The 16,968-nt window shown below is 37.5% G+C and overlaps 1 protein-coding gene across 3 annotated transcripts in view; it reads left to right on the plus strand.

The window, feature by feature from the left end:
- Nucleotides 1–16,968, plus strand: part of LOC130553382 (receptor tyrosine-protein kinase erbB-4-like) — a 128,932-nt gene that overhangs the window by 42,887 nt on the left and 69,077 nt on the right. The gene's annotated exons all lie outside the window — the stretch shown is intronic.

Raw genomic sequence — 16,968 nt, forward strand, 5'->3', positions numbered from 1 at the left:
ATACAAAATGATATCTTTTTAATGTCTCAACTCTGGATTTTCTTAAGAGATCTCAATGATGTCATAGTCTGTACTCAAGATTTGCCAAGATACAAAAGTATACAAAGTCAACCAAGATACCAAGTCAAAAGCAGTCATAGCCTTTAATATGATCTCAAACATTTCTCATGAAATTCAAATCATCTGGACTATGCATTTTACACATTACTATACTGTGACATTTTTGAAGAAACATTTAAAATAAGTAATATGTAAACGTGTGGCACCTTAGAGTAACATGTAGGTCATCTTGATAAAGTTTTTGCAGATTATTAATTTGTCTGATAGAGCAACAACTCAACACTAATAGGCACAAAAAAAACATCTCTTTGTGGTTTGTCTTTTGTGAGTTTGTTTTATAGACATTTAGTTGTTTCTGATATTTTTGGCAGCTGTGGGTTACTCTCATTTATATCCATAATTCTCTGGCAGGCTGTCATGACACTTTGCCATCATATTTCAAACAGATAGCAGATGTAGTTAATCCCGTGTTGTTGTTTGTTTGGAAAAGCGAGTAAATTATTTTTTTTATACTCTTCGCTCGTCCTGTAGAACCTTGAAAGTGTTGTTTTCTGTATTAACAATTAACATTATTTTTACTATCTGTTAAAAAAATCAAAATAATTTACATGAAAAGGCTTGGAATTATGTTAACACATCTGCTCTACAGAACCACAGGCAATAATGTGATTTAAAGGAGCAGTGTGGATATTTTAGCGACATCTAGTGGTGAGGTGGTGAGGTTGTGAATTGCGACCAACGGCTCACTCCACCCCTCCCTTTCGAAGCATTACGGTGGCTTTCACAGGACAATCGTTGTGTTTGCCGAGGAGATCACGTATTTACAAAACACTCTCAGTTTGTCCGTTTAAGGCTACTGTAGAAACAACATGGCGAATTCCGTGTAAGGGAACCCGCGGTGTATGTAGAAGGATTTTTGACACCTCTAAAGAAAAAGTTATGTGTTTTATAATCAGGGGCGGACTTAGTGATTTGGGGGCCCTAAGCGATTTCAGGCATGGGGGCCCCAGCAGTCATAGTATGCACCCTTTATTAGCCTTATTTTACCGTCTCCACGCTTATTTTACCGCTAATCCATGCGAATGTAATGCTTGTAACCAGACCATACAAAATATGATAGAAAACTAATGTTATACATGCTTTATATAAACTTCATGGGCATGTGTTGGGGGCCCCTGGTTTCCTGGGGCCCTAAGCGGCTGCTTACCTCGCTTATTGGTTAAGTCCACCCCTGATATAATGCATTTCTGTCAAAAGATCCTACTAAATATTACAGAAAGCACCTTTAAAAACAGCATATTAGAAAAGTGTGAATAATATAAAACAATTGGCTCTGAAAGACTTGTACACAATACCACACCAGAGAGTACCAAGATATCATTTTTCCTGCTGGATAAAGCAAGATAATATGCCATGCACAGTAAGACCTCTGAGAATCACTGGTGTAGGCAGTCACAGTCTTTTATAAATCCAACAAAAGAACTACAACGGATCAATTCTCTCCTCTATTACACTCATAACAGTTAAGACTGTGTTCATTGAGCTATTTTGTTGCGAGAAAAAGGTTATACATGGGAGCTTAAAGAGTGTTTATTGAATTAAAGGGGTCATATGGCGGAAGTACGTGTTTTTCTGTGTTTTTTGTGTGTTGTAAGTTGCCCATGCATGTATTAGACACGTAAAACTGCACAAATGAAAGTGTGGGAACAAAAGATTCTATCTAAAAGCGAATGCTCAACCAGACTTTCCTGAAACGCCTCGTGTAACCACACCCCGGCGAATCTACGTAACTTAGTAACATGGTTTGACTAAGACCACCCAAATCTACACGTAGTTAAGGTGGGCGTAATTGTAAATCTCATTGTATCGTCTGTCAGTAAATTGCTTTGGAACCTGATGTTCCGAATATGGTAAGAGGCGTTACATTTCCGTGAAAAGCTTGCAGTATTCGACCAATCACTACGCACTGGTGAACTGACCAATCACAGCACGCCTCGCTTTTCAGAGCGATGAGCTTTGTAAAAAATCAGCGCGTTTCAGAGAGGCGGGGCAAAGAGGAGATACAAACATGCACGGTATGTGGAAATTACAGCGTTTTTTAAACTTTAAATGGTGTATACACATTGCATTACATCTAAAACAAACGATAATATTCGTTTTAGCCGTGCAATATGACTCTTTTAAGCTGTATTATAGGGATAGATTACTCATTTCTGGTGGTGCCAACACTTAGCCAGGGGAAGAATTTGGTTATATTTAAAGAAATGCTGATTTAATAGGTTACACGATTTACTATGAAACAAAGTATTCATGTCATGTAGACTTTACGTCTTTGCAGATATATGCACAGCATGATTTTTTAATTGCAAGATATGCCTGGCAAATTTCATTTCATTTTTTTATTTTATTTTTAAAAATAAATGTGCTTAAAAGGTTCTTCACATCGATGCCGTAGAAGAACCATTTTTGGTTCCACAAAGAACCATTCAGCCACAGGTTCTTTAAATAAACATCTCTTTCTTACTTTTTATAATCTGAAGAACCTTTTTTCACCACAGAAACAGAAAGGTTCTTCAGATGTTAAAGGTTCTTAATAGAACCGAAAGGTTCTTCTATGGCATCGATGTGAAGAACCTTTTAAGCACATTAGGCAGTGGATTTCGATTTGAGAACAAGTTGTTCTTTTTCAGTCAGATCTGTTCGATAAAAAAGTTGATGCATTTATCAAATTATTTTGAATGATTCGTTTGCAATTTGGATCGATCTGAACTCTGAATGAAATGTTCCCCCAAAAGTTTGTTTCAGGCAACAAAGTTCTGATCCTTCCAACTTTCTCGAAACAACAGTTCATTTGTTTTCAGGGTCTTTCATTGACTCCGCTTCCTCCATTTTGAAGAACCAGCGCTCCCTCGCTTCATAACCAAATGACAATATTTTTATATTACGTCATTGCATTTGATCCGCGAGCGATCGGTTTTTTGCTGTTTATCTCGCTCGACGGCTGAGTCGCTTCTTTAGAAACTGACCTCTACTTCGCCTCGCACTTGTCTAAAATTAATTATCGCTATTATCTTTTCTTTTAACAGCGTAATTGACTAATTGTGAAATCACACAAGTTGAAGTGCAACAGCTGCGGGTTAGGTTTCGACTTGTTTTAAAACACAGTCCGAGGAAAGCAAATAGTGTGAATGGGTCATTAAAGCCTTATATTTTTGCGGCATGTACATGGCTCTCCCACTGTTCCGAACTATTAAAGACGCACGGGGATTGTGACCTTATGGCGAACTTTCGCAGATTACTGTCAGAGCCCAGTGACCCGGCACCAAATGAGACCGGTTAACCTTCCTGTCGGGCTCAGATGAAAACACGCTAAATAAAGTGATGGAAATTAATCCGGTGCGCCTCGGGACAAGAGCGCAGATTGCATGCGTGTAGATTGAAACTGAGGCGGGGGAAGGAAGGTAAATCTTTTATTGACAGGTAAATGGTTATTTGAGGTAGGAAGTCAAATTTAATGCAATTTTCTGCTTTTTAGAGAGCCTGCTCCCTTTGGGATGAATGGAGAGTTTAAGATTTCCTTACATTATAGAATTAAATGATTTCAACTCCTTTTTTGTGCTATTGTGAGCCGATTGTTTTGCTTAAATATTATTGTCATGGCATCTACCACCAGGCTAGCAAACTATTACACTATTCAAACAATATGAAAAATAAAACATTATTAAAAGCAAACGATTACAAGTAAAAATACTACAAATTATTGTTATTTAGTATATAAAAATATCATATATAAAAAAATATAAAAAATCTTTCCACATAAATCATGATTTGTCTTCTCTGCAACCAATCGTAAACGTCTTAAATGTCACATGATTTTTTTTCTCCAGCAAAACGTGCCTTGAATGTTATCGCCTTTAAAGCACAATAGTGTGTGCAGGAAAATCTTATGTCAAAAGAGAAGAATATGTCATAAAAACTGGGCAGCTGAATAATAAAGTGTGTCAGAAGAGCAGGATGAGCATGATATGTGAGGAAATCTTTTACAAGCCTCTCATTGTCCTCTGAAGGTTAACTTCTTCATGTTCTGCTGTGACGTGGCTGGAATGTTAAATAAGCTTGGGGGAGTTTCACATTGTCACCGGAGCATCTGGATGAAGTTAATCTCCAGGGCCATTTCAACAGCATTAGCCCGCTGAACTCTCCAACAACACACGGCTGGTGTGGAGACTTTCCTGAGGAATTATTTTGCCCCCTCCAGTTTTTCCAGCCAATCAACGCAAATATGCGTCTAAATTCAGCAGTAGATTAAGTTATAGAAAAAATAAAAATAAAGTCGATTTTCAGAATAAGTCAATAGCGGTTAGAGAAAAAGCATAAGAGAAGTAACTTATCTTGAAATGTTACAAAAAAATATTACATATTACATTAAAGTTCATCTAAAAAAGCTCCACAGTTCTTTTTCTTATAAAACTGGGCATTGCCTTTTCAAAAACACTGACTGTAGAATAACACTTTTGTTGTCATAACTTATCTTAAAAAGTTACAAAATTGTTTTTGTGCTGAAAAGTAAAAGTGAAAACAAAGTGTTATTATACAATGTTAACAAGATATGTATTTTATATTCAAAAATCACATTTCTAAATAAATGTTCTACAAGCAGCAATTCAACTGCAATCATAGTTAGCAAAAAATAAGGTTAATTATAGTTTACTAAATTATTAAACTATTAAAACATTTCTTTTCATTGAAATTAAATATAATATTTGCCTAATGGTTATTGTAATACGCTCAATAAAAGGGAAGGAAGGAGGCGGGAACCGGCGAACATTCAAATACTTTAATCAAAAATAAACAAACAAAAATGCCGGCCACACAAACATAAACAAAACTTAACGTATGTCCGGGCCCGGTCCTCTCTCTCTCCTCTCGGCCTTTTATGCTTCCGATCTCCTCCGTGGGAGATACGAGGCCGGTGTGACGCCCAGCTGATCCTCTCTTCCTCCTCCCACGGCTCTCGTCCCGCCTCCCTCGTCACAGTTATTTTTAAAACTTAAGATAAACAAAAGTTAGAACTATTGCCTAGGAAATAAACCATTTCTTTTTTCTGTAAATTGACACATTAAAATTATTAACTCAAAATTAAAGTAAAACTGAAACTAAATTGTATCTTATATAGCAGCAAAAATTTCTACAAATAAATAAAATGACAAGAGCACATAAAACAATTGCTACTTATTAACATAAAAACCAAAAATATACAAATAAAAGCTTATTAAATTATTATTAAAGCTACAATACAACAGAAAACAAAACTATAATAAGTGCAAAAAAAGTGTAATATTTTTACTAAAAGGCTAGTATAGTAATATTAATACTACAGTATAGGGTACAGTAAATGTTGTTTCTATGACACATGGTATTTTATTTGAGTCCTGGGCAGTGGTAGAAAAGGACACAGAAAATTCTATTATACTTATGTGTGAACTCAGCATTGGGTTTTGAGGCTATTGTGTAAATAATTGATGAAAACCTCTATATTTTGAACTGGAACTCCATCCCACCTTGAAATTCACTTCTTGGGCCCAGTCGCCCTGATTTCCCCCATCTGTGTTTGTGATTTATATGGTTTATTATACATTTGCATGTGCTGAATACATTGAAACTATCTCTTGTCACCGAGCAGCATTTTTCTGGCAAAAATGTGATGTCACTCCATGGAATTGACCTCAAAGCAATTGGCAACAACTTCATGATTGCTGTAAAATATATGAGGTCATTTGATTTCTTGCCGTCCTTGCGATCCAAACGACTTCTATGTGAGAGCTGTAAAACTACATGCCATCTGAATTGTCTAGTTCATGAGTCTTTTTTTCCTCATTTAAAATTTTCATGTTGCCACATATACTGGCCATTGTTAGTATTTTTTATCTGGCCAAGTCGCAATGTTTATTTGTTTGCTTTTTAACTCTCATTTACATAAAAACCTCCTAAATAACGTGCATTAAATCTCTAGGTTGCGTTTATTTTGGTCAGTCTGAGTGGTTTATTGAACTGTGCTGTTTGCTGAAGGACAGTCTGTGTGTAGATGTATATTTGTGTGTGGTGTTGCTGATGGATTTCAGCTGTCCATCTGTTTATGCAGAAAGAAACAGAATGATGCAGATAGATTTTCATCAATCTAAATAGCGTGCAGCGTTTGACTGCTATCAGCATCTGTTATATGCATCTCTGGATGTGTGTCTCCGTGTGGCTAAACTCTCGGGTGTTTTAGAGCGGTTTTTGAGGTTGTAGTAGGGGACCCCCTGCTGAAGTTTTCAAATTTTAAAGGATTGAAATGGAGATGAATTAAAAGTGAAATACAGAACACAATTCTGCCTGTCAGTGAAGAAATGAATGAATGCAGATATAGACAGAATAAATGCTGCAGAGAAGCATCGCTTTTTGCTCACCAAATGATACGTAACTACTCTCATTTTTCCCATAATGAAGTCATTGGCGCCAGTAGTCTCATCGGTGTCCTGACCAAGCTAACCAATGCCTAAAACCTTAAAAAACAAGCAAACCAGATACTATATTTAAAGGGAATAGGCTTCATACTTACAATATATATATATTTATTTATTAATTTTGTCCATTCCATTTTGGTCATTTTTGTAACTAACTTCTATTGAATGGACACAAAACCATTGAGACATTTCTCAAAATTTCTTCTTTGTGATCCACAGTCATATATAGGTTTTGAATGACATGAGGGTGAATAAATGATGACAAACTTTTCACTTTTGGGTGAACTATCCCTTCAAGTATCTGTTTAGTACTCCTGAGGTGCCTTTAGCATCTTGTAAACAGCTTTCAAATGTTATGTCACATCTATCGGGTAATTGTCCTTAATGGTGACTTGATAATTGGAATTTCTCTCTTGATAGTTTTAACATCTTTCAGTTAGAGCAATTACAGCACCGTCTTAGCTTTTAACAAGAGTGAGCCACAGAAAATTAGCAGTGTTATGAGATGCCTGTCCTAAACACTGTGTTCCTGACTGTTGATGCCTTAGAGCAAGGATACTTCACCCAAAAATGAAAATTCTGTCATCATTTACTCACCTTCCAGTTGTTCCAAATCATTTAAATCACATTAAATTGTTAATAAAAAGTGAATAAAGCTTTTTTAAATATTTAATTTGACTTTTTTATACATTTTTGAATAAAGCTATTTTCAAATTATATTTTACTTTTTATTTTATTTTATTTTTTAATAAAGTGTTTAACTTTTTTATATCAAACTATTTTTCTATTATATCTTTGCTGTCCTTCTGAAACCTCGTATCCCCACATTTCATGATTTTATTTTTTGTCATAAATTATAATTTGTAGTCACCCTTTATGTTTGTCACTGGGTTTCGGAAGGACAGATACTGTACAATATTTTTATTTTATTATTTTTTTAAAGCAGAGGCTCTGTTCTTTCTTTTGATATCTCAAACGTTTGCATATTTGTACAACAGACTTTTCTGAGGGCCATGAACGTTTTGTGATATGATCAAAAATGATGGTGCTGGCTGAAAAATGTGATGGTAAAACATGTCAAACGTAGTATTTTTGTAGCCAGACATCTATGTGCTAGATGAGGCTTTTTCTTTTTCCTGCTACCTGGAACAAGATGGCATCTCTTTTTCTTTCCAGGAGGGATCCATTTCCATGCCAAACTTGAAAATATTTCCTCTATCTCAAAGGGGGAACATCGGTTTCGCAGTGCAAACTGTCAGTCAGATATGCCACTGAATATCTTGAAGGTATTTTACTTTTGACTTCGTGGAAATAATATGCGATTGAAGCTAGAAGAGAAATAGCCAGCGATTGGAACGTTTGGCAATTCAAACCTTTAGCTGCCCTGAGGCAAACACTGTTTTCTAAAACATTCCTGCTGATTTGTCACGCTTGAATGGATAATCTGGTATCTTTTTCTGCTTGTTTGCTAAGGAAGTGTTTCCCCAGCTAAAACGCATGATTCACAGACTGTCGTGCGCCTTATTAGATTCTGAGGACACGCTATCACATGCCTGGGGTCAGTTCTGTCAAGCGGTTATGTTGCCCTAGTGGTTTCAGCATTTAAATGTGGTTCCGATTGAATGAGAATTTCATAATCTTGAGTGTGTACCACATCTCATATTTCCTCTAGGGGGTTCGGTTATGAATATTATGAGCGAAGCAGTGCATTTCTTGGCAGGGGAAAACAGATACAGTAAAAAGGGGTGGACCTGTGCTGATAAAGAGAGAGTCAATCGAGCACAGGGATCATTCCTGTTTGTCTATTCACACACAAAAAATGCTGGGTCATTTTTAACTCGGCATTGGGTCAAAAAGGGATGTGGGTTGTACATAAACTTTGCTGGGTTGTTTCAACACAAAATGCTGGGTCAAATCATTGGGTCAAATCTAAACATATTCTGGGTTAATTTAACCCAACAGCTGGGTTTGTCCCTTTTTGACCAGACGCTGGGTTAAAATAACCCAGCATTTTTTAGAATGTTCCTTCTTTGGAAGACCAGCATCGATACCCCACTAGAATTCTTAACCAGCTGATTCTTGACCAGCAAAAATATCCTTGTCCAATGAACTCAACTAGATAAAGCTATAAAAAAATGCTGGGTTATTTTCAAACCAGCATTGCATCAAGAATGGACAAACCCAACCGTTGGGTTAGGTTAAACCAGAAAAGAAAATACTTACAATTGAACCGTCAACCCTGCATTTTAGGTTGAAACAACCCAGCCTGGTTAATTTACAACCCAATCGTTGGGTTGGTGTTTTTTGACCCAATGCTGGGTTGAAAATACCACATCATTTTTAAAAGCGCAGTTTCATTGGAAAACATAATGGAAGTTTGTTCTGATCTAAGTTGGTCAACAAGGTGGGTTTAGTAGATTAGACTTTGGTTCTTTTGGATCTTTGTTTGTGGAGATGTTAGGACCTCAATAGGCATCAAGAACATTTTATAATGTATCATTCTTTCTGGGCTGGATCTAAATTCTGGAGCATTGATGATTGGAGGGTGGACGGTTCCTCCTCAGATGAAAGAAATGCAGTTCTGGTTAAAGACCTTAGGCTTTATTTGTGTCTTGAGTTCCTACTGTGTTCTCTTTAGCTTTGTAGATCTTTAGCATTTCAGTTTGAAAGCGGTTCAGTCTTTGGAGAACGACGCCTGACTGTTATGGCCTCTCAGACTTGTTTTGATAAATGCATTACTTTTTTGTACATTTATCAGAAAGTAACATTTTCCTGAAGTGGAAGACCTCATGCGGAGTTACAGATCAGAAAACAGCGACAGTCTACACATTTTGCATTTCGCCTTAAGGGTTGGCGTACTAAGAAATCATGGCACTAAATTTCTTTCAATTCAAAGATAAGGTCTCAAGCTTCCCAGCTACATACGTGCTCAAACTTCCTCTGTAGTACTTTCAGGGTTGATGTTAGCATTAGTGATGCGGTTTATATCAGCGGAGCTCTAATCATGACCTGTGGTGACTGGATCTCACAGAGTAGCCCTGCTATCAACTCATTACTGAGAGCAAGCTGGGCGGTTTTCTGAAGCGTTCATTTCATCGGTTAGATGCTTCGGGCTCGGCTTTAATCAGAGATCAGTATCACATGCATGAGGCCATGGACACTGGAGGAGTCTTTACATTTTTGAGGAATTAAAGAGACCTATAAGGAAAACAGAAATGGAAGTTGTGGGGAATCGCTGGAGTTTGTTCAACAATATTTCTTGACGGTTTGGATCTCAATTTCATTTTTAAACCTTTGCTCAGAAACTAAAGAACAAGAACTAAGGCTGTTTCTTAATGTTCTTCCCAGAGAAGTATCCTGCCCATCGTCTCCTTATTTTATGGAGTAGTGCCGTGTCATAGGTTTCCCGGAGAACAATGTTTTTCAATTTTACAGCTGTTGCTTTCACTGATAAGATTTAAGGAAGTTCTCTGGGTTTTTTCAAATGGTAACTTTGTCCGAGGTGTTTCTCTTTTGGTTTGGAAAAATAGATAAGTTCTATGACACATGGGTATATTCGATTAGAAAATGAAGATTTAACCCGTCAATACTCAAGGTTTTATATACTTCACGGCAACTGTAATACCTAACCTTTTATTTTTTTGAACAATTGATAAAAAAATGCAATATTGTACACTAACTTCTGTTCGTGTTTTTAAAAAGCAATTAAAAGAATGTTAAAAAATACATTAAAATGATCTATTGGGATGGCTTGATGGAAAATTATATTACACTACAATAACCTTTATTAAATAAAATAATCTTATTTAATTGATCATTCATTCAATCTTAAAATTCAATATAACTGACTAGCACACTTGACAAATCTCAGCTCAGTGAAATTGATGACATCTCTTTTAAAACTATAGTGGAAGCAAATGTGAGATTTCTGAGACTTTTTCTCAGGAGAATGTTTTTCAACGCCTGAAACTTAAGCATTCATTTACTCCCATTCCATTGCTCTCTACGAGAAACAACTGAGGAGAAAAGATTGAAATCTGTGATGTTTCCAACACAATCTTTTGGAAATGCGTACCATTTCCGATTGAGTAAAAGTTACTTTTACGATTTACAGTAGTAGAAGTTTAGTCGAAATTCATAACTTTTACCAATTGTTTTATTTTTCAATTTATCCAAAATCATGTTTTTTCTTGGGAGATCAGTTTGGATGTTTCATGAGATTAAAGCCGTTGCTAGAGCCCAAGTTCAAAATATGCGAAATGGCATCATTGGCAAATATGGAGTGGAATGAGAAACAGCCCGAAAGCAATTGACCGTCATGGGGTCCAGTGAATGTACAGTATTAGGCTGCTGTATGCCATGTCAGGTACTCTCAGAAACCGAAATGGCTTTTTTAGACTGGGGCTTTTGTGCACTCTGGACCTTTAATGCTCTAATTAGAAGCAGAACCTCATCAGACTGCTGATGCCGGGATAAAGACTCCACTTTGACCGCTTTGTCCCTGACGGTGTAACGCTGGCTGGTTTTGCCCATACGCAGTTAGCATGACTGCAAAGGATGCTCAAGAGCGTTTCACTTTGATTGCCTCTGGGTTTCTCTCGTGTGTTCGCGCAATAATAGCATTAGCTCATCTTTTTCCATTAGGCTAATCACTGCGCTTAGCTTCTCATTCACAGCGCGGTCCTCTGGAGGCCGGGCTTGCGGTTTTAGTCGTTACGTTAATGTTGTAATTACATCAGGAGGAATTTGTTCGAGTCTCCGCAAACACGTGTCTATCTGTACTGATAAACACAATGCTCTACCGCTACAGGAACATATGTGAAGAAAGAAGATTTCCAGTTGTTCACTTTTTTCCCGTATCTTTGTTGTCCAGGTGAGGTCATCACATAAAGTCCTTGATGATGTCATGATCACGGCTTGCTTGTCAATAATGTTCTTTGTTGTTCGTTGTTTTCTGAAGTTTGATCCTCATTTTGCTGACGTTCAAGGATAGATCGTGCTTATATGTGTGCATATATATTTATTATTATCACCGATTCAATTAGTACTCTTATTGTGGTCAGCGTATTTGATAATGTATGGAGATGTGAACTTGGGTTATTGTTAAAAATAGTTCAGGGCCGTGTTAAGAATGCAATGAAGGGTATCTGCCAGAATTAGACGATATATTTTTGCGTCTTCACCACGTGGGTGTATCAGTTGACACGTTCTGTATCTAGTGACAGCTGCATTTAATGTTTTACATTTGTGCAGGCTTTTATGAGTTAGGACTTGGAAAAAGGTCTTATCGGATGAATGGAGTGTCGGAGATTTTTTTCACCGTAGAGTTAACAGTATTATGGTATGTAGAGTGTGCAATGGTTCTACTGTACCTTTGTCCGATTTAGCGTTAATGGTCACATGATATAAAAGCATGTTGGCCCAATGTGTATCTTTGCACAGGTAGTTCCAGTCAGTTTGATCAATGTTTGAAATGACACTATATCTGATCAAAAATGACACTATAAACATCAATAACAGCTTTAACTTGGCAAATGGCCGTTGTATAAGCGGCATAATCCACGGCTAGCCGTGCATTAATGGATTTGAATGCACTTCTTGTCCTCTACGTCGTGCATTAAAATCCTTTAATGCATGGCTAGCCGTGGATTATCTCTTACTTGAAGCATACATCAAAATACGTGTGTTCTTTTTGAAAGCTTGCACCAAAAAAGCTTACATGTGCTTGTGAACGCTATCGCTAGGGCATTTGTTTCCAAAATTAGCGCACACGTGCACAATGCGACAAATCACACAGTTATAGAGACATGCTTTGAGTTGGGATTACAATACTTTTCTAAGATGGTTTATCTCAGTCTAATGCTGATCTTGGCCAACACGTTCATGGTGTCTGGCGTGGCGCGATAAGTAATGGATAATGTGCCTCCGCTTCTGATCACACTGTCGGGGCTTATTTCTGCGATAACAGCCGGCAGCTTGTACATTATCCCACTTATTACACGGCTTCTTGCCACATGAGAAAAAAACTGGACATAAAATGTGAAATTGAAATATTTTATTAGCTCATTTTTATCGAATGCAGACCTTCCGCGAGGAATAGCCGTTTAGTTTTGGTTTTAAAGTAAGAAACGACGTTCAAACGTCACGAACAGGCAAATTGGTTTAATCATTTGTAAATATAATGTCATGTATGTTATTAAAAGACATATTTATAATGAATTTTTGTGTAATATTAAACTGCCCCTCTCAAAATGATTTGCAGCATCCGGGTTACAGGGTGTTATTAGTTTTGAGCGGTTGTTGTTTGAAAATACCAACCCTTGGAATGTCGCGACTGGCCAATCAGAATCAAGCATTCAAATGAGCCGTGTAATAAAGACAATAGAACGCATAAGAACCCATTATCATTTTAAAGTCCAAACTGGATGCGGCGCGACACGACAAACCCTTTAAGGACAAGCCATTGTTGTGTCGGTCGCGTCCGGTGTAGGAACAACATTGCTATTCAGATTTCAGAGTTAAATTTAGGGTTGGACCTGAGCTGGGATGGCATGTTCCACATCATTATTATGTACCGTCCACCCCCTCTACTTTCAGTAGACTTATAGCATTTTTATAGACCCAGTTTTAACAGAGATGTCTGCACAAGAGGGAATCTTTGTAAGGAGACCTATGCTTGTTAATCTCACTGTTAAAGGTTAGCATCTAAAGGGTGCTTCCTTTAAAGCAGTATCTTTAAAAAAATCCTTGGATGTTCACCCGGGGTATCAACAGTCCCCAAGCCCTGTTGGAAACTGCAAGGTCAGAGTCATTGTGTGATGTTCTCCAGGGAGTCATTACTGCAGTGTGTCTGCTGTAGGGAGAAGATGAATGAAGCTCGGTGTACTCAGCCTTCATCAGAGCAACATCAGGACCATCAGCGCTCATCTCTGTCTCTCCACACTTCTCTCTCTTTGCTCTTATCTCTCCACACTAGATGTTGTGATGCCGGTTTAGTGATTGTTGGCCTTTCGCATGGTTTGTGTTTTGACTTCGTGTGTTTTTTCATTCCGGTTTTTGGTAAAGCATGGTTTGCAATCCAAATCAGTTTTGGTAGTGAAACCAAAGATGGTGACGTCAAGAATATCTAAGAAAAAGTTTTATTTCAGGTGTGTGAAAATAACTTTATAATAGCATATTTAATGATACATTCAAATAATACAGTATGTTCTATGGGTTAGCTAACACAATCTTCATATGAATTTGTACGTTTTAGTACGGAATGCTTTCACACCAGTGCCTCAGCATTGCTTTTTCTAATAATCGTACGTTTTTGTAAATTCATACTATAGCCACCTCGTAAAATACTTACGAATTTCCAGGAGATCAGGTTGGGTGAGAACTTTGTCGAACTTGTAAATCTACATTTACGTATTGCAGAATAACACAAAGTTGTTTTGATATGTGGGATATTATGAAAGTTGAAAAAACGAATTTATTAACATCTCTGTGTTTGTTATTTCATAAAAATTCCGTTGTCGTCCATTTTTTTTCTGTAAAACACACAAGGAACCAGAAAAGCACTTTTCGACCCATTGCACCCAAGAATTCTTGCATTTTTTAATGGTGTCAATGTGAAACAAATCTGACCTAGGTAGCCCAAGTTAAAGCAACGTCGAGTTTATTCCTACGCTGTTATGAAAATGTAAATGTTTAATTTTCTAGGAAAAGCCCGAGCAAATAATGAGATAAATCTACTCGCTTTTACCTACAACCAAACGTTTCGCATCCTTGACTTCTCTGCAGGGTAAAATCATCAAATATGCACGAAGCGCAGAAATAAGTACACGCGTTGGAGGAAGACGGTGAGAGGAAAATACAGTCTTTAAGTGAGCTGTTATGTATCGTGGAGTGAGTGTTTCTTTTGAACGCCACCCCCATGTCCTTCTTTATTCTTGAAAACGTATAACGCAGAACAACAGACACGAGGTGAGTAGAAACGGTCGTTTCTTTTGAACAGGACACCCGGTTGACAGGTTTGAGTGGGCGAACCTGAGCGGACTTATTCTTTTTCAACCGTTTTCAGCCTGGAGAACTGATTTACCTTCCTCGCATCTGCTTAGCCATTTTTTCTGAGTGCTCGGTGTCACAAAGGGTCTGTTAACACGACTGGATTTCTGTCTTTGAAAACAGCAGGTACCTCGGGGGAAAAAAGAAATAAAAGACCACGATGTGAGTGCCGGAGTTTGTAGGTTTTTGTTGCGTTGTATGAACGTTCATATGAACACCAGGAGAGTTGTGCGGTTATTTTCTATGTTAAAAAATATATATATTTTTTATTTCAACGTAATTTTAGATCTTGTAGAACTTATCGAGTGGACTAGATCACCTATGGGCATTATAACAATGGGTTGAGGTGCGCTGGGATTAGCAGGTAATGATATTCCAACCAGCCGTCCTGGTTCACTAATGTGATCCCAGACATTAGAAAAATCCATTAAATTCAAACTTTTTGTCGAGTTCTCTTTCTTTCCATTGCGACGGCTGGAGAAATCAGTCGGCTGATTATGTCAAACCAGCCAGCCTCGCTCAAACGGGAGTAAAACATTACAAGGTCATCTCAAAACCTGAAAGGAGTTTGAGAAATCAGCCCAATAATGGCGACGACTTTGGGGTTCGCCATAAATCTGCGTCTTAAGTATTGAGCCGGTGTCAGTAATAAATTGACCCCTCGGCCCCACGCACATGCTTATTGAAAGAGAAATCGTTCCGTTAAATGATTAAAAGAGAAACGGCTCGTAAATTTAAACAGAGGAAAGTGACCACTCGCCCCTATGAAACGACAAAGGACAAAGAGCAGGTAATAAAGTAGAATTCTGGCAAACAATGCATTTAATGACGTACTTAAATGCCATAACTCCCACGCAGATAGTTGAGTGAGTGTCTTCATCATAAGAGAGCAAAAATGACGACAACACATTAAAATCTCGGTTGTTTCTCTCCAAAACAACATGTAAAGTAATGTGCAAAAGTCTTAGGCATGTTAGTATTTTCACCCCCAAAAATGGTTTGAAGGCAGTTATTTATATCTTTTGCTATACTGTGTCAGTAGTAAATATCAGTTTACATTTTCAATCATTCTTTTGGCTATTTGTAATAATCCAGTGAGATTTTTGTCTGCACGGGGAGTCTGACAACAGCCGGTATGCTCCAGGTCTCACCGTCATGGAGTCTGTCTATTCTTATCAAGACAGAACTTTCTTCAAGACGCTATAACTGACACTTTATATACAGTACATATATACAGAATTCATAAAAATGTAATGGCTTAAGTGTCTTTTTAAGTGAAACAATTAGTAACACCGTGTCTATAATTTTGTCTATAAAGTAACACTTCTATAATTTTGCTTTCTTAACATACATTACTTTTTTGATGTATGTATTTATGTGATTTTTGGACCTATAAATGTATATCAATTCTATATACTGTATGTGTAAATATGAACAAAAAAACTTGGTATTATATAAATCTGAGATGGCATGTGGGTGACTAAATGTTCGTTTTTTGGTGAACTACTCCTTTAATAATTGAGCGGTGCAGCGGGCCAGATAATTATGATGATACGCGCGTGGCTCAGAGAGCCGTCTGCACACATCACGCACATAGACGCACGAGTCCCTCATGGGAGAAGAGCAGAATAAGGAGAAGCCACCTCTGGCAGCTTAATTACGGCACACATCTGTCAGCATCACATATGGAGCAGGTGCCATCGCCCGAGACAAAGTTCCTTTCTGTTCTTCTGATACGGAGAAAAAACGGTGTCCCTGGTTGACTTTGGGAAACATTACTTTGTTCTGTGTTTCGTTCTGTAAGCGATGTGCTAATTGAGATGTATTAGAGTGGACAGGACTCATCAGCAGTATTTGGGCCAGCGCTTTCGAACTTAAGCACAACTTTACTCGGAGAATAAATGCGGTTTATAACCAGATTTCACTCGGGCACAAACAAACGTCTAAATATTTTATGTTACTTTTTCCTTTTTTTTAGGTTTGTGTGCTACAATGTTCATGCCAACATCATTTAAAGAGAAGCTTGCATATGAGCTGCTTATGTTTGTATAATGAGATCTTGTATCAGAAATTAGATTAAATCAGATTTTTGCGTAAATCTCAGATTTTTTTCAAGAAAATGAAACAGAAATCTCACACATGCGTCTACTGGAGCAGAGGTTCCCAAACTGGGGGGCCATGCCCCCCTGGGGGGCCCTAAGAGGGATCCAAGGTGGCCACAGATTTTGTGGCATTTTATGAAATATAGAAATATATCATAGATTTTATGCAATCAAACATCTGAACAATAAGACCACCAAACAAAATAATTTGTTGTATAACTGAACATGTTTTTGGTTGTAAGGGGGGTTCA

This window comes from Triplophysa rosa, linkage group LG4, assembly GCF_024868665.1.
Source record: "Triplophysa rosa linkage group LG4, Trosa_1v2, whole genome shotgun sequence".
NCBI classification, from domain to species: Eukaryota; Metazoa; Chordata; class Actinopteri; order Cypriniformes; family Nemacheilidae; genus Triplophysa; species Triplophysa rosa.